The 25,772-nt window shown below is 42.8% G+C and overlaps 2 protein-coding genes across 2 annotated transcripts in view; both read left to right on the plus strand.

The window, feature by feature from the left end:
- The window catches only part of CAPN6 (calpain 6), a 325,901-nt gene that overhangs the window by 175,592 nt on the left and 124,537 nt on the right, over window positions 1-25,772 (plus strand). The window lies entirely within an intron of this gene.
- DCX (doublecortin) overlaps window positions 1-25,772 on the plus strand; it is a 104,172-nt gene that overhangs the window by 51,829 nt on the left and 26,571 nt on the right. The window lies entirely within an intron of this gene.

Consider the following 25,772-nt stretch of genomic DNA (forward strand, 5'->3'; position numbering starts at 1 on the left):
TGCTAGACATGCAAATAGGTCTGAGATGCAGGTGGGCGTTGGTTTAATGGCTGGCAATGTCATGAAGATACCGATAAGTTCCTTAAGTTGAAGAAAACAGTGCCATTTCTTCCATTCGATGCCTTGGGGAAAAGTCATTTGCAGTGTCTTTCTCCCAGGTGAAATGTTGCAGGTTCCTCAGATAGGAGGGTTGGATCCAGACGTACTTGCAAACACTTGAAAACAATGGGAATTTAGCCATGGGGCAGGCGGATCAATCTAATCTCTGGCAGGTCTGCGTCTGTCAGTATTCCATAGCCCTCTTCCATCCCGTTTCTGCATCAAAACTAACGACAACGATTTTAAGTGCCTGAAATGTCAGTTTTCTGAACATATTCCTTCATAGACCACCTATTTATTTTACCAAGTAAATTTTTGTACCCATTTTAACCTAAACACATGTTTTCTATATGCATTTTGGGACCATTTTTGAACTGTGAACTGCATCTCAAAATTTGGAGAAGTCCGAAAACTGATGGATAACTACCTTCTGATCTGTGGTTTGGTCCAGGAAGTGCTAATTGCGTCAGTTCACTTGAAATTGGAGACCAAATGAAATGGTTGAACCTTCATAGTTACCTCATGACTACCTTGTTCTAGGTTCATAGAATCATAGAATAGTAGAGTTGGAAGGGGCCTATAAGGCCATCGAGTCCAACCCCCTGCTCAATGCAGGAATTCACCCTAAAGCATCCCTGACAGATGGTTGTCCAGCTACCTCTTGAAGGCCTCTAGTGTGGGAGAGGCCACAACCTCACCAGGTAACTGATTCCATTGTTGTACTGCTCTAACAGTCAGGAAGTTTTTCCTGGTGTCCAGCCGGAATCTGACTTCCTGTAACTTGAGCCCATTATTCCATGTCCTGCACTCTGGGATGACCGAGAAGAGATCCTGGCCCTCCTCTGTGTGACAACCTTTTAAGTAACAGAGCCTGGATCCTGTCCTTCCATTCCCTCTTGGGGGCCTCTTCTGCCTAAGATAGTAGAAGGGTCCAGGAGGGGAAGATGGGGGAGACTTGCAAACCTTATTATGTTAGATTCTTTCATCCAAATGTTAGTGCCATCATCTCATAGCAGGAAGTTGGCCCCAAATGCACTTGGTAAAAGACAAGTCCAATGAAAACGATGCTACTTTGAAGCATCTTTTTGAGAAAAACCATTTTTCTTTGGTCCTTGAGAGGACGTATATATGAATTGCAAATGTATTATGTGCCAAGGGGTAAGGTAGATTTGTAAAATGTGTGCATGCCTCTGGGCACATGAATATATATAAATACACACACATTATTCAATATCTGCATCTTTCCAACATGATAAATTCTTTTATCTGGAAAAGATAAAAAAATACTATAGAAAATACTGCTTCACAGGTGTTGGAAAAAGATACTTTTCATTTGATAATTACAGAAGTATAAATACAAAAATAACTTATTCTTTTTTTAAAAAAAAATCCTTTGGGTTTGGTGTGTTCTCAGAGCTCTTTGTAATGTAACATGCATCACTGTAACCCACTGTGATTTCTTCAGACAGCCCTGGTCTCTAATTTGATATAGCTGTAGCTTTATTAGATGATTTAAACTGTGGTGCTTGAAGGATTGATCACCAAACTAGCATTTTACAATCACATTTAAGATACGGTCTTGCAAGCTTAATAAATCATGCATTAAAAAGCATATTGATTGCCTAGGTTCTGTGTATGCCATCCATTTGGGAGCTATATCTCAGTAGAAGAGCATCTAATTTGTATGCAGAAGATGGCAGCTTCCATCCCCTGCATCTTTAGTTAAAAGATCTCAAGTATGAAGGCTGTGAAAACCCTGGAAGGCTGCTGTCAGTCAGAATAAGCAAAACTGGGCTAGATGCAAGGCTGGCTCTAGTGAACCCAACGGCACCCTGATGAGGAATGTCTATGGTCTCCACAAACTCATACTCCACGTGTGGCCTATTTTATGACTCTGATATATGATTTTCCTGCATGATTTATCCTGGTCTCATAAGACCATCAAGTCACCTGTATGGACTTGATCACAATAACTCACATGCACACTTTTTGTTGAAGCGACACTGATGCTGCATATTTCCCTATTAAAATAAATGCACATGGATGCACGCTTAGGGATGTACACACACAATGTTAGCACAATGCTGACCATGCAACACACCTGTTGATTGGGCAGCTGAGTAGCTGCATGGTCCATGCCAGGCACCCTCTCCCAGTGTAGTGCTCTATGGGGGTTCCCCTAATCACTTGCCCCTAAATCCAGCCCTGGCTTGAGGGACCAACAGTCTGACTCTATATAAAGCAGCTTCACATATCCAAGGAGTAAGAAGGCATCACATATAGTTAGCGTGGGGGTAGTGCTGATGGAACAATGGGAAGACACTGTCCTGATTGGGTTGTGCCCTACAGCAAACTAAAGGCAAATCCATTTAGCACAGACAGCAGGCAAGCAAAAGGTCAAAGCATAGTGTCACCAGTCCAAAACCAAGTCTCACCAGGATGTCAGAGACAGAAGGAGAAGCAAGATTTCACAGTACTGGGAGCTGAAATAAAAGTGTTGTTTCAGCAGCTGGCAGGTCTTAACTGAAGGCTTATATAGCCCAGTGTCCCAGCCTTCACCCAGGTACAGCTGCAAGCCATTCATTCGGGTTTCAGAGCTTCTCTACTTTGAAGGAGGCACTGGCTCTTGAGTAGACCTTGACTCCCAAGTAGCCTGGTTCCTCTGGTTTATAAGGCATGCGCTTTGTCTCTGAGGCAGATCTACACTACTGCTTTAAAACAGTTTATAACAGTAGTGACAACTTTTGGGACCTAGGACACACATTCCATAGACAGTTTTCAAAGTGTCCTGAGTGGTGGGCTGTGCCTCAAACATCTGGCATCAGCACACTCTAGGGCTGTACAGATGCTTGGCCTCTTTCTCCGATTCTAAGGGTTGCACAGACCTCAGGGGAATCATCTAGGGCTTTCTCAGAATCCACTATTACTGTAGGACCCAGTGTTGGTTCTCTGGAGGTTCAAGGGGTTTCAGTAGAGTTCAGAGGATCCACAGGGTCGCTGGGCTTTGTAGTCTCCAAATCTTTATCAAGGAGTCATCCTGGCCTTGGTCTAGTATGACAGACATTTAGAGAAGAATCAGTGTGCTGCCTCCCCGTGTTACTGAATTATACAATTCCTGGCAAAACCTGACTTCTCCCGTATCCTTTCCAAATGCTGCCACTTATGTTGTACCATGGGAGGGAGGGATGTAGTGGTGGTGAAACGCAGAAGCGAGCCATACGAAATATAAACAGAATAAAAAATGCATCAGCGGAATTAAATATGCATTGGGATGAAAGCATGAGCCTTGGTAGGAAAAAAAATGGCTTCATTCACTTTTGCAGAAGGGTCCAAACTGTGTTTCAGAAAGAGCCAGAGGGCCAGGATTCTAATCAAGGATTCTTCATACATAGATCGTCCACTAAGACAGACTTTTTCCTGCAGCACACAGGCCCAAAGAAATGCCAGGCACATTGTGTGCCTGAATAACCCCTTATATAACAGCCTTCCACAACCTGCTGACCTCTATATGTGCTGGAGTACAACTCCCATCATCCCCAGAAGTCCAGGATCTAAAAGAAGGATGGGCAATCTTTTCAGGCCTGACGGCTGCATGCAAAGCTAGGTGGTAGGACAGGGACTGATAGTACATGCACAAGGATATGGACACACACACACCCCACTGGAAAACTGCACTTTGCCCATCCCTAATCTAAAACTACATATTGTAGCTGCAACTCTGTAACAGTCTGCTGCTGGGTCTTGTTTGTTTCCTCTAATATCAAAAAGAATGGCTCTGTGCCAATCATTAAGATAAGGACATCAGAAGAGCCCTGCTGGATCAGACTGAGGGTCCATCTATTCCAGCACTCTGTTCACACAGTGGCCAAGTGGCTGTCGGCCAGAGACCAACAAAGCAGGACTTGGTTCAACAGTACCCTCCCCCCCATGTTCCTCAGCAACTGTAGGCTTACTGCCTTAGATAACGGAGGTAGCACATAGCCATCAGGGCTAGTAGCCCTTGATAGCCTTCTCCTCCAGGGGTTTATCCAACCCCCTTTTAAAGCCATCCAAATTGATGGCCATCACTACAACTTGCAGCAGAGAATTCCATAGTTCAACTATGCACTATGTGTGGGGAAGGCCTTCCTTTTATCTGTCCTGAATCTCCCCCCCAATCAGCTTCATGTGATGACCCCATTGGGTTCTAGTATTGTAGGACTAGAACCTGGGGCTAGCAAACTTCCCCTTGCACTCCTCTGCCTGAAACCTCTTTGCTCTGTCTCCCGTATGCTTTGTGAACCTTGAACAGAGCTGCACACCTCTTGTTCCAGGCCGGCTGGATCCATGAAAGGGAAGACTTTCAGGAGCTGAAGGCACACTGCTTTCAGATTCTTACTTGGAAATAAATAATGCTTACTCAAATAGGAAATCACTTAGAATCTAGTGGAAGGATTTGGCCTCTAATCTTTTATCAGCATGAAACTCCCTTTCTGCAATGTCAGCACTTACAACCTCAGCATTTATCCCATAATTACCATCAGCTTTGCCATGACAAAGTACAAATCAGATTTGCACAGAGGCAGAAGGCTCATGGCAGTATCAACACAGTAGCCAAGGGCAGTGTAATTTGTAATTAAAAGCCTTTAATTTCAGCTAATCTTAATTAAGAATATAGTATTACCCCATTCCCAAATTGTTTCAGCATCGATTGTCACAGGCATAAAACAACAGGTTATATTCAATCCGGGTCTTCTTTGGAGATTAAGATGAATGTAAAATTACCAATTACATCCTTCATGGCAAAGGAAGACGCTGAGTGTGCACGCCATTGGCACATCCTCACATGCATGATATGACTATTGGGGGCATTAAAGCTGAAAAATTAAAGTGGGTTTTATCCTTCTTTATGGCCGGATCTACACTACTGCTTTAAAGCGCTTTATAACAGTTTTGACAACTGTACATGCAGTGTGTCCTGGGCCCCAACAGTTGTCAAAACTGTTACAAAGCACCTTAAACCATTTTAAAGCAGTAGTGTAGATCCTGCCCATCCGTGCTACCCCATGGTAAATTCTTTAAGAGGAGATCTGCAAATCTTGGGATTCATTTGTTGTTAGGGTGCAGAGCTGATGGCAAGGAAGGAGAATTATTTTTTAAAAAAATCCCTGCCACCCACCCTGAATTCTGAGAATCATTTTGCATTCACATTATACAAGGGTGGTATTATAATGAGCCATTGTTATCTTAAATGAGGGCTCTGCAAATGGGATACATGTACCTAGCTATTTGATGGTAGCTCACTAAAGGTGAGCTGCTATTGGGCTATCAGCTGCTCTTCACTGCCACCGCTGTGGATGGCTACACTGTGGTATTGCAGCTCTCAGCAATGATCAATAGCAAAAAAAGCCAACGGAGTTCCACCTAGCCTTATCAAGCTTCTGACTCAAAGTACAGATAGACCAAACTGTCAATTTTTTTTTTCATTATTCCAGTCTTCAGTTTTTCCAATCGTATATTTGGTACATTCCAAATGTTGACTTTTTTTTTAAGTTTGCAAGAGCATTTGGACACATTTTTGTGCACATTCCTCCCAATCCATGCATTTTCATATGCAATTGTGCCTAATTTACAGATATATATATATATATATTTTAAAAAAAACAGTCTTCCTATAGAATGCATTTTGAAAGTTATTTTCACTGGTATACATATCATTGTACACATCCCCCCCTTTGGGGAACTCCATTGCAAAATTTGGCGAAGTTAGAATTCCAAAGGATAACTAAGTTTCAGTTCACGTATTGGTTTAAAGGTGAGAAATAAGGCAGGCTTTCTTAAAATACGGACCAATTTTAATTTCTCCCACATCACTAACTATAGGTTGGTTGACTCTGGGTGTTGCTCTGGCACAGGCTGAATAGGTAGCTGCTTACTGACTATACGTTTCATTGTTATCTGTCTCTTGCATCCTCAAATGTAGCAAGCAGTATCCCCTCAGAAAAGGCTGAGGGGAGACATGATAGCACTCTTCAAGTATTTGAAAGGTTGTCACATAGAGGAGGGCCAGGATCTCTTCTCAATCATCCCAGAGTGCAGGACATGGAATAACGGGCTGAAGTTACAGGAAGCCAGATTCCAGCTCGACATCAGGAAAAACGTCCTGACTGTTAGAGCGGTACAACAATGGAACCAATTACCTAGGGAGGTTGTGGGCTCTCCCACACTAGAGGCCTTCAAGAGGCAGCTGGACAGCCATCTGTCAGGGATGCTTTAAGGTGGATTCCTGCACTGAGCAGTGGGCTGGACTTGATGGCCTTATAGGCCCCTTCCAACTCTACTAGTCTATGATTCTAATTTCAAACTGTGATTCCAGCAAAGTTAAAAGTTAATATTGCATGACCTTACTACAAAGTGTCTTCCAAGCATGAAATTTTTAGCATGGTGTATGTTAAGAGAGTGGAGAAAATTTCACGCTCAACTATGCACAATGATCTCAGAGGATTGCGCCGGGGAAGTGAATGTGTGAGAAACCACAATTTGCTTTCTTCAAAAGCAGCCGACGCCTCCATTTCTGTGAGCTGGATGCATTCACCAGAGCCATTATATTATTTGCAGGGCCTTTCAAAAGTCCAGTTCTGATAGTAGTGTTGTTAATTGGGCCTATTAATTGATAACAGCCACAGTCAATTTGCACCAACGTTGCCTCAAACTCTTGTTGTACAGCACACCTATTGGTGCCTCCTGTCAAGCACTCTGTCAGCAAAGGGGTGCTGCAAAAATGTTCTAATTAAATAAATAGACCCTTTTGCACCTCCTAAGACATGCAATGGGCAGCATCTAGCCAGTCGAGGGCATTGTCATGATAGCAAGTTCTGTGTCGCTGAACTAAGTGGCGTGCCTTCACAATTATTTCTGCATGCTTGAGTCCAGGGTAATGCAGCAAAGGCAAAACACTTGTTAAATCATTCTAGTGTGCTGATAGCATAGTGTATCCTAAGTTCTAGGCATTGAGAATACTCACATATTAATTGGGAAGACATGATGTTTTATGGATAGTGTGCTGTTTCTTTCTTTTCTTCTCCAGAGGCAAGGAGACAGTGCATAATCTATAGCTGCAGGGGGTGGTCGGTTTTTTTTCTAGGACTCACCCTCCACTGACACAGGTCAAATGAGATCCAAAAGGGTTACTTGTCAACTGATAATACACCCTATAACTAGAGATTGATGAATCTGTCAATTACATTCACACCCCACCCCAGGTTCTTATTTTTCCATCCTTCAGCCCATTTCCACATCAGTTTGCAAATTTGTTTCTTTAAAATCCACATAAAACTGCATACCCATTTTCATCTATGCTTCTGCTAACATATGCATTTTTGTAAGCAGTTTGCTACATATGCATATAAGCATTTTCTAATGCATTTTGTACATTATTTTCACACACGCATAAAGGATATATATATATATATATATATATATATATATATATATATATATATATCTCACTTGCGCATAATATACACCACATTTTTGTATGCATTCTTGAATGGAGAACTGCATTCCAACATTCAGAAAAGTGGAAATATTAAAGCATCACTGTTACGGTTCAAAAAGAACAAATTGGGTAAATTCTCGTTATCATGTGCATCAAACAAATTTCTCCTCCAGCTAGGCATTGTGGCAGTGTGATCCAAGTGCTATCTGAGCCATCGTTTCAGTCTGTTTGAAATTTGTCTTGTGTTTTACCTGTAACCCGGTAAAGATTCCACCTGTAGGAGGGGGAGAAAAAGGCATTTGGTTAAGAACTACTGCCAAAAAATGTACGAACAATGCTAAAGATTGCATCATATTTCTCCATTGTCCTGCGTGAAGCTTCCTCAAGGCATCCATTCTTAAATCCATCTGTCTCCACCGTTTTCCCCTGGGATGCTAAGCTTGATGTTCATCCTCTCCAAATGAAATTTTCCTGAGATCCAGCAGCAAGAAAACGTGATAGGTTTATAAATCAGGACGGCCATATTTCACTGTAGAAATATTTGCTCTCACTCCAATTATGCAGGCTCCTCTTTTACACTCCATCTATTTCAGTCTTACTGCATCACTTATTCAATCCATGTAACTAGGGACTGAAATGGGATTCATTGTGGGCCCTACAGAAGCGGGAGGGAGGGAGGAAGGATGTCCTTTAAAAAGACATTTCAATTTGAGACGCTGTGGGCCTCATTACACAATCTTAGGGTGACCACATGGAAAGGAGGACTGGGCTCCTGTATGTTTAGCAGTTGTATAGAAAAGGGAATTTCAGCAGGTGTCATTTGTATGCATGCAGCACCCAGTGAAATTCCCTCTTCATCACAACAGTTAAAGCTGCAGGAGCCCTGCCCTCTTTTGTATCATGGTTTAATTTGATTTTAGCTGTGTGTATTTATTGCTTTATATGGTATGCTTTTATCTATACGCTGCCCTGAGATCCTAATGATATAGGGCGGGATACAGATGTTTTAAATAAATAAAATAAATAAATAAGACTGTGATTTTAAGACATCCTTTTATGTTAGAAATGTTTAATAGTGTGATATGTAGGTTAACAGAAATCTAGTAAAAACCAGTGTGACTTTAGCAAATGAAGATAGTTGTCAGTAGTTAGCCCTATACCCATACCTGGGCATAAGATGTCTACTCAAAAGTAAGTCCCATTGAGTTCAATACATGTACAGGATTGTGCTGGAAGGAAGCAACATACAGTCGCTTAAAGCTTCACTTTTATGGCAATGGCTGCTGATTCATCCTATTCCATATTGCAGTCTTCCTCAACCTGGTGCCTGCCAGATATGTTGGACTACAACTCCCAGCATCCTCAGTGAGTGATGCTGGGAGTTATCTGCCACATCTGAAGGGTACCAGGTTGGAGAAGGCTGCTGTATTGTTTCTGGTGTAATTTAATTGTTAAAGGAGTCTGGTTTTAGCCTGTTGCTAATGTCTAAAATTAATAGTCTAATAGGGAGCCATGTGAAAACTGAGATTTAGCCAGAGAATGTCTTGGCAACCTCTTTCAAAGGAGCTTAGCAAATGACTATTTCTTCCCCATACCTTGGAGCAAAGGAGGTTCGAAAGGAAGCCTGTGAAAGCAGGATGTCTTAATTAGGGGGGCCCTGCCAGTTGAATCTTTATCTAATATTTAAAGGCGTGCTGACATAAATCTCCAGCCTCCAAATGAAGTTAAGACAGGAGGTGGAGAATGCAAGGATATTTATAGTACAGAGAAGTAGAGCGGGTGGTTGGAATTCAGAGAAATTAGAGGTTTTGGGATGTTTCTTGTTCATTTCTTAGAAAACAGAGTCCAACAAATTTGTTTTTTTTAGTGCCGCATATGAAAAGCAGTAGTGGCAATGCCTGCTTGTAAATTCTCATGTTCCCAGTAGTGCTAGAGTACGTATTTCATGACTTCCTTTCTTAAGCATGTTTTTCAAGAATGGAGCATTTTCCAAAGAGACAAACTATCATGAGATTTGCAGCTTTTAGTGTAAAAATAAAATAAGTGATGCAGAAACAGCATGGTAAAGGTTTCTAAACAGATGCATGTGTGGAGGAAGTGGACAGAGATACGGTTTCCCTCCTCTCCAATAATACTAGAACCGGAGTTCATCCATTAAATCTGGAAGTTTCAGGGAAACAAAAGGAATGACTTCCTCACTAGGTGTGGACAAATCTGTCAATTATGGTTTCTCTCCGTTTCTCATTTTTCCAATCTTCAATTCAGTTCTTCTTAAATTTTGAGAATTTTTTAAAAAAAGTTTGCATGAAACCTCATGTGAATTTGTGCCATTTTGCCTCACTTTTTTTTATAAGCACGTTTTCTAATATGATTCATTTCAATGTTATTTTCACAAACATATGCATTTTTATGTGGACGTTCCCTTAACATTCACATTTTTGCACACATTTCCAGATTGGAAACTCCATTGCAAAATTCAGTGAATTTCGGATAACTGAATTTCAATTCGCATATAGGTACAAAAGTGTGAAATTAGGTATGTTTGGATTAAAAAGTGAACTGAACACATTTCTCACCTATCCCTATTCTTCACACCACACACAATTCATTTATGAAATGTGGTCATGACCCCAAAGCTTAATGGCTTTCAAAGGAGATGACACAAATTCCTGGAGGAGGATAAAATAATAATAATAATAATAATAATAATAATAATAATAATAATAATAATTTTTATTTATTTATTTCTTACCTGCCTCTCCCTTTGGATTGAGGTGGGGAACAACATTAGTACAGGATCATATTAGGAAACTTATTTGTAAAAAAAATGTCTATTTTAGGGGAAATGACATGCAACAATACAGGCAATGCACACAAATATACTTGTGAATTGTCATGCACACTTTAACAAAAATCTCAAAGGTTTAGGAAAAACTAAATTTAAGCCTGGAAAAATGAGTAACAGAGAGAAGATGGTTCTATGGTGTTACCTCCAGTATTAGAAGCAGGATGTTAGGGATACCAGTTGCTAGGGAATGGAAGCAGGAAAAGGCTGTTGAAAAAAGGCTTTCACTGCTTGTGTGGATTTCCTTAGGGGCATCTCGTCAGCCACTGTGTGCAACTGGATCCTGGATTAGCTGGACATTTGGTCGGATCCAGCAGGGTTCTACTTATTTGCACTTACCCTGAAAACACTTTGGAAACTTCTGCAGATCTTGAGCACAATTGATCATAGAATCATAGAATTGTAGAGTTGGAAGGGGCCTCTAAGGCCATGGAGTCCAACCCCCTGCTCAACGCAAGAATCCACCTCAAAGCATCCCTGACAGCTGCCTCTTGAATGCCTCTAGTGTGGGAGAGCCCACCACCTCCCTAGGCAATTGGTTCCATTGTCGTACTGCTCTAACAGTCAGGAAGTTTTTCCTGATGTCCAGCTAGAATTTGGCCTCCTGTAACTTGAGCCCATTATTCTGTGTCCTGCAGTCTGGGATGATCGAGAAGAGATCCTGGCCCTCCTCTGTATGACAACCTTTCAAGTCCATGAAGAGTGCTATCATGTCTCTCCTCAGTGTTCTTTTCTCCAGCCTAAACACGCCCAGTTCTTTCTGTCTCTCCTCAAAGGGCTTTGTTTCCAGACCCCTGATCATCTTCATTGACCTCTTTTGAACCCCTCCAGCTTGTCTGCATAACTGAAGAACCACTGACTTTTACCAAGTTGGAACAATTGTGCTTTTTGGTCACTATTTCTTGCATGGATATTAGAGCAGTACTGTTTTGTTTCTGGGCTAATTTCAAAGTGCTGTTTTATTCTTGAAACCCCTTAATGGCCTGTATCCAGGTGTTTTCAGTGAATATCTTCTCCCTTATCTGGGGAATATGACTTCACACACCCTCCCCCCTATGCACTGAGAATTGGATGTGTGGCCCTTTTATGACTAGTACTATCACCACCATAATAATGTTGATCTCAACCATCAGTAAGGCTTTTTAGTGTTCTTAAGCATGTTGTAGCTGCAGGTTGTGTGTGTAAGTGTGGAGATGTCTTTGTTTTTTTAAAAAAGAAAAGGGTCTAATTAAAAGTAGGAAGGGGGACATTGTTGAGTGAACATGTTCCATAGCCATTGGGGAATGCCGACTGAATGTTGCAGACAGGGTGAGAGAAGAAAGGGGGGAGGAGAATGGAATGATGGGAGTTATAGTCCAATGATGGGAGTTGTAATCCAACACCAGGTTGCGGAAGGGTGCTATAATCTCTATATTGGAAAATTCAAATAGTTAAGAAAATTCCCCAGATCGTTAGCACATGGGGGTAAAGGCAGCAAAAACCCTACGCTCCCACATCAACACACACTCACACACACACTCCAACAGAAGCAAGACCAGGCTGTGGTTTTGATGCAATAATAACAACAATAACGCTGAGCCCGACATTGATTTCCCTCCGCATTTATTCTGGCAGGGAGCGACTGATATCCACAGGAGAGGCCGCCATGTGTTACAGCTATTGAATTTAATGAGCGCCATTCACGCTGAGCAAAATGTTCCTACAGGGCTGTCAGAGACCAAGAAATCCCTTCCTGTTTCATATTGTTTCCTCTTTCTGCTTCGGGGATTTTCCAGAGATACCCAAGACTGCTATTAAAAGGCGGTGTCCTTTCAGTCATGGCTACACTTTGCCCTGACATCATCTCTGCAAGATGATGTAGCCTTCAATTCTCCCTCAGACTCTCTCTCTCTCTCTCTCTCTCTCTCTCTCTCTCTCTCCTACATCTGCTCTGCTCATTAGAGTTGGTGGGTGTGCCTGGGATACTGGAGAAAGAAAGAGCACACTCCAAATCCAGCATATATTGGGGAATGTGTTCTGCACTGATTGTTTCTATGGTTACACACTAGAGAGCTGTGAAGGGAGGGGGGAAACCCACCAATTTGAAGAAGAATAGCAAAATGGGGCTGCTGAAATGTCGGACCAGATTTTCAAGGTTGTGTTGCCCTGCCTTCTAAACCAAAGCTTGGCTTCGAGGTGGTGGTGGTGGTGGTCTTAATGTTAAACCAAAAGTAGAGTGTTCCCCCCCCCCTATCTGTGGGCAGAGAGGTTGGAGGGATCATTTCTCTGAATTTCACCAGCAGAAGGAGACATTCTCCAACAGTTTTTCAGGTGGGGACCCACCATTCAAAGTCCCCACCCCATTTATTTTAATTTTTGTGCCACTGCAAGCGACACTGCAGCAACGGTGGTGACTGCTTGGTCTCCATTTTGCTTCCCTCACAGTGCTGTAGAGTCTATGAAAAGGAGAGCAGGGCTCCTGTATCTTTAACAGTTGTATAGAGAAGGGGATTTCAGCAGGTGTCCTTTAGTATGCATGCAGCACCTGCTGCAAATCTCTCTTCATCACAACATTCAAAGCTGCAGGAGCCCTGCCTAGCATGACCAGATACAAAAGAGGACAAGGCTCCAGGAGTTTTTTTAGTGGAACCCAGAATGGATTGACATCCCCACTGAAACTGGAGACACCAGCCTCCACTGGTGAGCTGCATGCTTTAGGTTCATGATGAAAACGAGGAACGCCTGAAGAATTTAATCTTTGCAAATTCTGATATGAATTGATCCATCCAATATTGCTCTTCTCAAAATGCATAAAAATGTATCTACATTTGTATTATGAGAGAGGTATTTCAATAGGAATTTATGTAATTAGTGTGTGTGTATAGTTTTTAAAAAGATTTCAGATTAATGAGGCAACAGGACAGGACTGCTGCACAAATGAACACACACACACAAGTGATATGAATCAGAAATAGCAAAAGCAATGTTGCCAGTGTTAATATTCTAGGTGTCATGGTCCCAAACCCTCAATCACACACTCTGGCATTCTGACACAGGGCAGCCTAAATCAGTGAGGTTTTCTTTATTGTATCAAATCCCATGGTGAAAGCTTAATGGTTACACAGTTCAGAAATCATATAGCTGATGACAATAAGCTATAGGCTGCATAAGTAATTCCATAACAATCCAAAGCTAATAATTATAACCACATCAGGGATTGAGACAACTTGGTTCCCCATTGTAATCTCTATGGCTCATGATACAAGAGAAGGGGCTCAATTTTTTCCTAGGGTAAGCATTCCCAGGCAATCAAGGGTTTCCAAATACAGGGAATGGGACTCAGAAGTTTCCTGGCATAATCCATTCCAATCAATCCAAGACAAAGGTTTTAGAAAAAGACCTAAACCAGTGGTTCCCAAAGTGGGCGCCTCTCCAGAAGGTCTTAAAACCCAGGGACATTTTTATGGGAGAAGGTAGTTTGTCCCCAAGCCATATAGGGGAAGAATCCACGCATGTATTAATGCCATTTATGAAGAGTCTTTTTAACGGTGAATTGAAATGTTTCAAAAGCACCAAAACGCTAATGAAGAGACATACCCTGCTTTGTGTGCCCTGCCACGCCGGCTGCAAAACAGAGGTGTTCGCTCTCTTTCCCCTCCCTTCCTCGGCAAGCCTGTGGCGGGTGCTTCCCATTTAAATAGGCCAGATGCAACACAGCCCCCTTTTAATTCTCAGCTCAGCTCTTCTGCCTGGCCACCACTGCTCAGCCCGGGTGCGAGACCAGCAGGATCTAGAGGAGCGCGGCCCCTTTGAATGGGAGGCACCCGCCCCGGGCTTGCCGAGGGAGGGAGGGAAAAGAAGTAATTGGATTTTGAATAAATATTCAATTAATTGTTACTGTTTTGAATTTTATTGTTATTATCTTCCTTAGTTGGTTGGTGAAAACCACTATTCTGAATAATGATTTTTATAGGGTAGGGTAAGGGGCACTGGGCATGAGTTTGTGGAACCAAGGGGGCGGTTACCTGAAAAAGTTTGGGAAACACTGACCTAAACGAATCCACACACAGAGAGAGATTTACTCCATCTTTGAAAACTTTGTTGGAGCTTCCATGCTACACAAGTTAAGGCTTTTCGAATCCAAGACTCAAAACAGGTTCAAGAGTAAATTCGGAGTAATCCCACACATGAAGAGATTTCGACGACCAAAGCTTCCACTTTGATAATCCTACACCATGTACAGACATAGAAGAAGAAAAATTCCAAGCACAGGATGAGTTCAAGCCATCTGCTAACTCTGGGCTATTGATGGTGAAGATAAATAATCCAAAGCAAACAAGAAAGGTATTCCAGTACTTTTCATGGGAGGTTATTAACAATATCAAGATTTAAAACACAAGAGTCCAAATTAGAGGGAAAGTCCATGTGAAGAGGCTCAGATGGTAGGGTGACCATATGAAAAGGAGGACAGGGCTCCTGTATCTTTAACAGTTGTATTGAAAAGGGAATTTCAGCAGGTGTCATTTGTATATATGAAGAACCTGGTGAAATTTCCTCTTCATCACCACAGTTAAAGCTGCAGGTGCCCTGCCCTCTTTGAAATCTGGTCATTCTAGTATAGCTCCTGCAGCTTTAACTGTAGTGATGAAAAGGGAATTTCACCAGGTTCTCCGTATGTACAAATGACACCTGCTGAAATTCCCTTTTCAATGCAACTGTTAAAGATACAGGAGCCCTGTCCTCCTTTTCATATGGTCACCCTATCAGATGGCAGTAAGTCCAAACAGAGAGGATTTGGAGTAGTGAAAGTGTGTTCCTAGCAAAGGATCCAAGCCAGGGCATTGGCTTAAAAGTGAAGGTGTGGCTGTGTTAGAAGTCCTCCTGAACAACTAACTTTCAAGGAAGGTTAGCCCAACAATGAGGTCCCTGCCCAAACAGGACATCTCTATTCTGCCTTCCTTGATGCCTCAACCTGTGTGACATCTCTGAAAACTCCACCCCTCTTCTGTGAAATTCTCACGGAGCTGCAACCAGCTTCTTTCTCTCCCAAGGCCGAAGCTAGCAGCTAGATGGGAAGCTAATAGCCTTCCTTCTGCTGAGCACTGACAGATTCTGACATTCTACAGGCTGAATAGGCTCAAACCCTTCCAAGCAACTTCTGATCAGATTCTGTCTACAAACTACAAGGCTCACTGCAGTGCTGGAGCTGGGCCACAACACCAGGCTTTATGAAACCCTATACATGTTGACTTGTGTGTTGGGAGTCCTGAATTAGGACTGGTTTTTTGTGATTTCCATATCTTTGTACAAGCCTGCAAAACCTGGAAGAAACTGAAGACTCAGCATCAGTCAATCAGCTTAAAGGTCAATAGTAGTACATTTTGATTCCTAGGTAGCTCTAGATAAAATCAGAGTTTCATTCAATGCAGGGAAGGAGGTGACAATTCCTTGTTTGAAGGACTACCACCCAACCATTCTGGAAGACAAGGAGAAGGTTCCTCTTGCAAGTGAACTTGACCACCACTTTAATACTTCTTCTTCCATTGCTTTCATCTACAATGTATTGGTTTCTGCAGGGAGGAAGTTAATGACGGGGTGAACATTTATTTGCTAGCAGTGAAGCTTTTCTCCCCACTTGATGCCATTTCAGCAGTTTCTTTCAAGCGGTGGAAGCAGGGGAAGGAAATTTCATTAGCCTGACAGGGAAAGAAAAACCCAGGTATTTCAAACATATATCTGTACTTGACCCATAGAATACAGCAGAGAGGAGAAATCAGCATTGATTTGCTGTTGAAAGAATGGGATTCTACAACAGTTTTAGCATTGATGCCCCAGCACATTTGCAGCAAATGTTTTGACTGAACCATTGCCAGAGATGTTGACTGTAGGCCAATGAATCTTTCCTCTAACACAGGTCGATAATCCAACCTCTGACACCATTGGCTGCAAATGCACTGTTTATATGGAAGAAAATAGCATCTCAGCTTGGGACTAATTGGATTTCTCATGTTTTGGAGGCACCAAAAGTTCACCAGACATGTTCAATTCCATTTTAATGTTTATATTGGGCAAATTGGCTATTGGCCAAGTTGCGTTCTACTTTATTTCAAACTGACACACAGTTGGGGGTGGGTGAGTGAGCTTATTATATAGCCTTTAAATAGAGCAGCACTTATTTGTTCATGTGATGGGGTTGAGCTGAATGCTCCTCAGGAACTTTTTTGGCACAAAAAAGGGTCTTCTAGGGGGTCAAAAATGTTTCCCCAAAGAGTCCAAAATCTTGTCTTTAGCACATCACAGTTTGCTGACGTTCACAATCCCAATCAGTTGCAGCTTTGGCACCACGTTGTTGTTGTTTAAAATAGTCCTTATCCTTCATAGTAAAAATGACCTCATCAGGTAACCCGTCCAATCTGGTTATTATGTGTTGATGTCACTGAAGGCACATGAAACTAGTTCCGAGTGAGGGCAGTGACCTCACTCAGAACTGGTTTTGTTTGACCTCAATAACATTGTCCCAGCCAGACCTGATTGGTTGCTGGACAAGTGTTTTACGAATGGGAACAAAAGTGTTATTTTTGAACATGGTCCAAAAGGTGCTGTAACTGAGAAGGGCCACAAAGCAGCTCACAATTGTGCATCTCCATCTCTAGGCTCTTGATGAGGGATGCAGGCTGCTTGAATGTGTATTAAGAGTTGCACTTTCTCCCTGCAGGCCTTCTTCCAAGATTCCCCAATAGATCACCAAAAGGAGGGGGGTATTTTTCATGGAAATAAAAGATTTGCGAAATGTGTTCCTTAATACAACTCAGCCCAAGAATAAAGATGGCAAGTCACTTTCATAGAACCATAGAATAGCAGAGTTGGAAGGGACCTACAAGGCCATCGAGTCCAACCCCCCTGCTCAATGCAGGAATCCACCCTGAAGCATCCCTGACAGATGGTTGTCCAGCTGCCTCTTGAAGCCCTCTAGTGTGGGAGAGCCCACGACCTCCCTAGGTAACTGATTCCATTGTCATACTGCTCTAACAGTCAGGAAGATTTTCCTGATGTCCAGCTGGAATCTGGCTTCCTTTAACTTGAGCCCGTTATTTCGTGTCCTGCACTCTGGGAGGATCGAGAAGAGATCCTGGCCTTCCTCTGTGTGACAACCTTTCAAGTCTTTGAAGAGTGCTATTAGGTCTCCCCTCAATCTTCTCTTCTTCAGGCTAAACATGCCTAGTTCTTTCAGTCACTCTTCATAGGGCTTTGTTTCCAGACCCCTGATCATCCTGGTTGTCCTCCTCTGAATACACTCCAGCTTGTCTGCATCCTTCTTGAAGTGTGGTGCCCAGAACTGGACGCAATACTCTAGATGAGGCCTAACCAGGGCCGAATAGAAAGGAACCAGTACCTGACGTGGTTTGGAAGCTATACTTCTATTAATGCAGCCCAAAATAGCATTTGCCTTTCTTGCAGCCATATCACACTGTTGGCTCATATTCAGCTTGTGATCTACAACAATTCCAAGATCCTTCTCAGACCCTTTCAATAGATATGGATAAGATTTTCCTGTCCAAAACCTAGTTTATGAGATTTTATGGAGCAGCCTCCCCAAACTGGTGACCTAAGGCCAGTCTGGTGAATGGGAACAATAGTAATGCAAGACATCTTGAAGGGACTGAGTTGGAGAAAGCACCATAGAGAATTTGGCCCATGCATGTTGCAGTGATTTTTTTCCTCAACAGTCTCCATCTGCTCACTTCTTCCTTCCACCCCAGCTCTTCAGCACTGCTAAAGCAACAAACGTTGTCCTTTGGCAGCACAGATTGCATGATGAACAGCATCGTGTGTTACAAAAATATTGTAATGACATAATCATCGTCATAATCCCACAAGGTATTTGTAATCTCCCCTCCCTTGAGAAATCTCATCAGTACTTCTTTATTTTCTTTTTAAAATTCTCCGAGCTTTTTCCTTCACTTTGAGTTGAACTTTAGGTGAAATGTTAGCGGCAACTCTAATTGCTAAATTCTGATATTGAGCTTAGTGAACCAATGGCCTGACATGGCATAAGACCATTTCCAGTGTCTGCACTAGCTGGGGGTGACTAGAAATGAACCGAGTTAAAATAGTTGACAGGTATATTAGGAATTGGAAAAGAATTGAGGAATTCAAATAGAATATAAGGAAGGAAAAATGAAGAATTCATTAAAAAAATTCTTAAAGGTGAACAAAGAGAAGGGCAGCCAAATAAGAACCTAAGGGGAACCATGCTGGATCAGATCAAGGGTCCATCTGATCACACATCTGCCCATGGGAAACCCACAAACCCTCCTGCCTATGTTCCCCAGCAACTGGTGTACATAGGCTTACTGCTTCTGATACTGGAGGTAGCATAAAGCCATCTGGACTAGCAGCCATTGATAGCCTTCTTCTTCAAGAATTTGTCTAACCACCTTTTAAAGCCATCCAAACTGGTGGCCTTCATGACATCTTGTAGTAGTGAATGCCATAGTTTTAACTCTGTGCTGTGTGAAGAAGTATGCTTCCTTTTATCTGTCCTGAATCTCCCACCAATCAGCTTCATGGGATGAACCCTGGTTTTAGTATTATGCATGGGAAAATTTTGCCCTATCCACATTCTCCACGCCCTGCATAATGTAGTACACATCTATCATGTCACACCTTCTCTGCAAACTAAACAAAGTCCAACAGGAAAGAGTTCTGCATACCAGTGCAACTGTATGGAGAAAAGAAATAGCACAGAGGAGTGGAGGTTTAATCAGAAGGCTTTAGCTGGATATTCATCCAGGATACATCTGTTTCAGTATTTCTATGCTGAGTCAACAGTATGTTGGAAGGACACCTGCTTTGGGAAGGTTCGAGATAGACCCATGTTTCCTTATACTTTCTGTTATCCTCTCAAATACCAAAACAAGAAGACAGGAAATTGGGATCTTATAATGTGCCTTTTGGGGATGTGTGTTTGTCAGTGTGTTTGACAGCTGGATTGTATCTTTTCAACATGGGGCTCAACCATTGTTTGTTTGTTCCTTCACCCCAGCAGTCCTAGGGGATAATTCCAGGTGCAACCCCATAAGAAGAGCCATGATCCAGCACTCTGTTCACACAGTGGCCAACCAGGCATCGGCCAGAGATGAACAAGCAGGACACAGGTGCAACAGCACCTTCCCACCCATGTTCCCCAGCAACTGGTGCGCACAGGCTTACTGCCTCTGATACTGTTGTTGTTTCAGGAAGCTTTCCATGAATGACCGGCTGCAGTTATACCAGAACTCACATTTTATAAGGACTTTATTCTTTTAAAAATTGTATTTTTACATGGTGTTTTTTATTCTTTAATCTATTTGTTGTTCACCACTCTCAAATCCTTTGGATGGGGAGAGGTATATAAATAAATATTGTAATAAATAAATAAAACAAAAACCTGCTGCTCATAATGGGTGCCGCAGTGGGCCAGATATAGCTGCAGACAAATTTTAAGCATTAGATGTGACATTATTGCAAACTCGGAAGTATACAGACTTTGACTGAAGACTGTGTTTAATTCTGGGCGGTATGAAATTAGTAAATTCTGATCAAAAATGAACCGAAATGGAGTTCTGATATGTCCCTAGTGGAAAGGATCTCCGGAAGCAGGTCTGGGAAAGATGCCTGCATGAGATCTTTGATAACTGCAACCAATCAGAATACTGGGCTAGATGGGGCAATGATATGACAAATTAAGGTACCACCTTATTTATTTATTTATTGCATTTATATCCCACCATTTTCTTCCAAGGAACCCGAGGCAGCCTATACAGTCCTCCTCCTCTCCATTTTATCCTCGCAACAACAACCCTGTGAGGTAGCTTGGGCTGAGAGTCTGTGACTGGTCCAAAGTCACCCAGTGGGTTTCCATGGGGACTAGAACCCAGATCTCCTGACTCCCAGGCAAACGCTTTAACCACTACACCACACTTGCTCCCTTAAACCTTAAACTTTACGTTATTACCCTTTTCATTCTTTTGTGTGCGATTATTTATGCATTATATGGCAGAAAAAGCAAAGACAGCTCTCGAAACTGTGAAATCGTGCAGTTGTTCTTAGTTGTTGTGTTTGACATCATAACGGTGGCATTGTTCTCCATGTCTTCCTTATTCCGACTTCAGCAGTTTTCTGCCGTCGCAAACAAGCTGTTGTCATATTTCCTGTGCTTTGCCTTAATGCATTCATTGCTGGGAGCATAAAGAAGCATTTAGAACAATTAATGATATGCCGGATATCTGCTTGGCTATATTTCCGTTGACATGCACTTTCTCCCGGGATTTCTCTGCTTCTCTGGACTAATTAATGAATGTAATTAGAACAACTGATTAGAATAAACGTAAGTGGCAACCAATCTTTTAAAGTGTGTCAGGCTTACTTAGAAGTAAAGTATTTATTAGGTTCATTTTAGAATTTGCGCAGGCCATGGGTAAAGTACTTAGCAGCGGAAGAAATGCACGTGGCTCCCATCAGGTTTAAATTAACTTATCATGCAGGGCGGACTCTATATGTTCACAGTGTCCAAATATTATTTGGGGTAGGAAATACAAACTTGTAACATGGGCCTCCTCCATTGCATATACCACAATTCTATCCCATATACACAGCCTCATGAATCAGGAAAGAAAAGTTTATGTTTTAATTTTGAAATTACCTTTTTTTATATATACCCACCCTGGGCATTTTCTATCATGCCCTGAGAAAACTTCCCCCAGTTTTGCTATTTTTGTTTATTTTAATAACCAGCGTAAGAGATTCTAGTATATTGACTCTGTTTAGAATCATAGAATCATAAAATAGCAGAGTTGGAAGGGGCCTACAAGGCCATCGAGTCCAACCCCCTGCTCAATGCAGGAATCCACCCTAAAGCATCCCTGACAGATGGTTGTCCAGCACACTAAGCCACTATGGTTAAGCACTTTGAGCTAAACATTATGTCTTAGTGTTTCATGTGAATTATAACTCAGCGTGTCGTGTGAACCATTCCTAACCATGGTGGCTACATAACCACAGTTTAAACATGCTCACTAACCAATTGCTGCAAAACTAGTTATTTACTCAGATCTATTTTGGACCTGTAAATCCCGCAAGCAACCCTGATTCCCACTGATCTTGGGATTAATGTCCCTGATAATTTTGGCACATGGTCCCTCCCACCAGTCATCCATCTTGCCTGTTTGCCAAAGGAACTCTGAGAGTGGCAGATCTTGAAAGATCATAGAATCATAGAATAGTAGAGTTGAAAGGGGCCTACAAGGCCATCCAGTCCAACCCCCTGCTCAATGCAGGACTCCACCCCAAAGCATCCCTGACAGGTGGTTGTCCAGCTGCCTCTTGAATGCCTCTAGTGTGGGAGAGCCCACAACCTCCCTAGGTTGCATACAGGAGCAAAATAGAAGCCCTAGTTTAACTGCCTAAGCATACTCTTTCTCCTCTAGAGAAGGCCATGGGCCAGCAACTCACTGTGTAGGAAGTTGGTTCTTTTGCTGTGCTTCTGTTTGGCTCCAACAAGTCTCCCAGAATATGGAAAATAAGGGCATGCACATATATATGGAAATTGTTGTTGTTGTTTATTCGTTCAGTCGCTTCCAACTCTTCGTGACTTCATGGGCCAGCCCACGCCAGAGCTTTCTGTCGGTCGTCGCCATCCCTAGCTCCCCCAAGGTCAAGTCTGTCACCTCCAGAATACCATACATAAGTATCATCAGACACGATCTACAATTCAATCTCATTCTCCCTTCCCCTCCCCATAGTAATGGGGAACTAATTATTTATTTATTTATTTATTTATTTATTTATTTATTTATTTATTATTGCATTTTTATCCCTCCTTTTTTCCTGCAAGGAACCCAAGGTGGCGTACATAATCCTCCTCCTCCTCCAGTATCCTCACAGCAACAACCCTGTGAGGTGACTGGTCCAAAGTCACCCAGTGGGTTTCCATGGCCGAGTGGGGACTAGAACCCAGATCTCCCAACTCACAGTCTTAGGGTGACCAACTGTCAGGATTTCCCCGGATTTGTCCTGGTTTTTGTTCTTTCCATGGTGTCAGGGGGGATTTTCTATAATTTTCAATAATGTCCTGGAATGACACACCTTCCTCTTTAAGGCTGCCATTAGCATGGCAGGAGGGAGTGACATGCTTTCTTGAGGCACAGCATTCCCCCACCCTGAGCTCCAATTGAGGTCTTAAAGGGGAAAGTGGGTCATTCGTGGACATTATAGAAAAGGCCCCAATTGGAGTGGATGGTGGTGGTGCAGAATGAAATCCTTTCCCCTCCTCCACTCCAATCGGGTTCCTTAAGGTGGCGGGGGAATAACGTACTTTCTGCAGGACTCAGAAAGCTGCTTCCCCCCACACACACTAGGTGTCCTATTTTTTGGTTTCCCAAATATGGTCACCCTACCCAGTCTAACACCTTAGCCACTATACCACAACTATAAGCTGTATATGCACAATATTCTCATACATTTTAAAAGCAGAGCAGTGAAGGGTTCCTAATTTGTCAGTTCCAGAAGTCTGGGTCCAAATATGATGGAGGCCAGATGGAATGTTGACATGGATAAATGCTTTACTTGTGGACCAGAGTAACTATAAACATAATAACTATGAACAGATTAACTCTACAATGTGTCCCACAGAAACTATAAGCTGGGCTTCCTGTAGGGAATTCAAAAAACAACAGCAACCCACTATTATACAACAAAACAGAATAGAGAAAAGTCTTAGTTCTGCAAAGTGAAAGTGAAAGGTGCGTGAAATAAACCCCAAGCATTGTAATGGCCGCTATATCTGTCTGGCTGTCTAGTTTCAGTCTGCATGTGAAACGCTGATACCCAGAGAGGTAATGGGAAGCTTTGCATTTGATTTATTATAGCTTGAAATTAATTTATTCACAGTCCAATTCAGATCAGTCTGTGGCAATGGAGATGAACTACTTCTGGCTCAGTAGACAGTACACTGAAGCATGCCCAGTAGGCATGGCACTCTCATGAAATAACCGTGCAAACTGTGAATGCTGCAGCATGGTTTGCATAGCCATGCCTATTCCTTAATTTATGTAATGGGAAATGCTGAAGGCCAAATGCATCTAGAGGGCATGCCCCGGTCGTTGGTGGGTGGGAATTGACCAGGAACCACTCAGCATTTCAGGAGTAGGGATGTGCATACAAGCAAAGACCAGCCTGTCAAAGTTCTCCAAATTTCACCTTGCATTTTGTTCCGTCTTGTGATTGTATTATGAGCTTGGTTTTTTGAACATATTTCCGTTCATTATTTTTTTTCAAATGTAGACATGCTGTTGAATGCATGCCTTTTTGTTCCATAAATCACACTGCAAGTTTGAAAATATATGGTCTTCGACAGATTGTGTTCGAGTCTGTGTTCAGCCCAAGAGCTGGGTAAATCCTGATAAACAATGAACCGAAATGAATTTCTCAATCACGATGTATTCTTCACTATGTGACAACGACCACTTAGTAGCAGGTGATCGTGTGCGTCTGACTTCCAAGCATGTATACACACTTAATGATTATTTATTTATTTATTTATTTGTTACATTTATATACCGCCCCATAGCTGAAACTCTCTGGGCGGTTTACAAAAGTTAAAAACAGTAAACATTAAAAGTATACAAAATTTATAACATAAGAACAACAGTATAAAAACAACAGTATTTGTAATTAAGGAATTCTGGAAACAATTGTGTGAAGAAAAATTATAATCAGGGAAAAAGGTTGAGTTCTGACTCACCTCAGATTTGAGCTTTCCGAAGAGAAGGTGGCATGAGTCACTGTGAAATTATCACTGTTTCCAGTAGATCCTACATGAACTTAGTTATCTTGTTGTTGCTATGTGATCATAACTGATATTTCACAACAGGGCACAATTAATTTGTCATGACAGAAGAGCAGACAGGAGCATTTTTGACTTCTTGCTTATTACTTGTGTTAGCTCCATTGTTTGTGGCACTGTGAACACATGGCGGGATAGTTGAGCTTCCCCGTTGTTTTATGTAAGCATCATTAAAAGAAGAAAGGTGAGCAAACACCTGCAGGATCCCTCTTCAAACATGAGCACTGTGATGAAGTCAGGCTATTGGGTAACTGTCCAAGAGAAGGAAAGAATGACTCAGTAAGTGGTCAGTGGACCCACGGGAACCTCACGTGACTCAGGCCTACAGCAGTATCAAGTGGGGAGACTTTGGTTATGGTCAGTTGGCAGGGGTGGTTGGTTAACAAATAATTAGGGCTGTGCACCAGCCCCCCGAACCACTTCATGGCCCAATCCGGAACTTTTGGATTAGGCCCGAACCAGTTCGGGCCGATCCAACCCTCCCCCGACCCGGTCCGGATCAGATCCCGGAGCATGATCTGAAGGGTTGGATCGAGATTCGCCCACCATTTTGCCCCCCATTCCTCACTTACTTGCGAGGCAGGTAAGTGGGGAAGGGGGGACAAAATGGGGGAGCGAATAAGTCCCCCTTACCCCTTACCTGGCTTTGCCGCCCACCGCCACATGGCCTGCTCTTCCAGTTTGAGGCCTGGCCCTCAGTTGAAGCCAGCACCGGACCATGATGGAGGCAGGTAAGCCCCCCTCCTCTCTGCCCTCTTACCTGGCTCCGCTGCCATCGCCACACGAACTGCGGCAGCAGCGGAGCCAGGTAAACCAACTCCCCCACTTACCTGCCTCCATTGCGGTCCGGCGGCAGCTTCAACTGAGGCCGGACCGCGATGGAGGCAGGTAAGCCCCCCTCCCCCTTACCTGGCTACACTGCCGTCCCCGCGCAGACTGCGGTGGTGCCAGGTAAGCCCTCTCCCCTCACACTTACCTTTCTTTGGAGCTCCAGATCGAGGTGAAGCGATCTGCTTTGTCTCGGTCTGCTTCGTCTCGATCTGCAGCTCCCCCGACCTGATCTGGCTCTGCCTTTGGTGGAGGGGAATGAGGCCGCTCCACTCCTGCTTCTGTGAACCGAAGTGGAGTGGAGCACAGCCCTATAAATAATGAAAGGGAAAATTCTTACATGAACAATGTCGTGAACCATGGTGCGGCCTCAACCCTGGCTACTGGGCTAATCTCTCCAGGCAGGAGAGGAAAGAGGGGCTGGTGAGGGCCCCAATTCTGCTAAGCCCATCCACAATGAAGCTGAGAGACAAACATGTCTTGTTACTACCAACTGGAAAGGTCACACATTATTGGATTTTGCAGGGCAGCTGGTCTTTTGAATTTGGCTGAGAGTACACCAAATTTTGCAACAGGTTTATGGAAAACAGGAGAAAATACCAGTGGCGGGAGTGGGTGAGGTGAGGTGAGGTGAGGAAGCTACCCTATGTTTACATGAA

This window comes from Elgaria multicarinata, chromosome 15 (assembly GCF_023053635.1).
Source record: "Elgaria multicarinata webbii isolate HBS135686 ecotype San Diego chromosome 15, rElgMul1.1.pri, whole genome shotgun sequence".
Taxonomy (NCBI): Eukaryota; Metazoa; Chordata; class Lepidosauria; order Squamata; family Anguidae; genus Elgaria; species Elgaria multicarinata.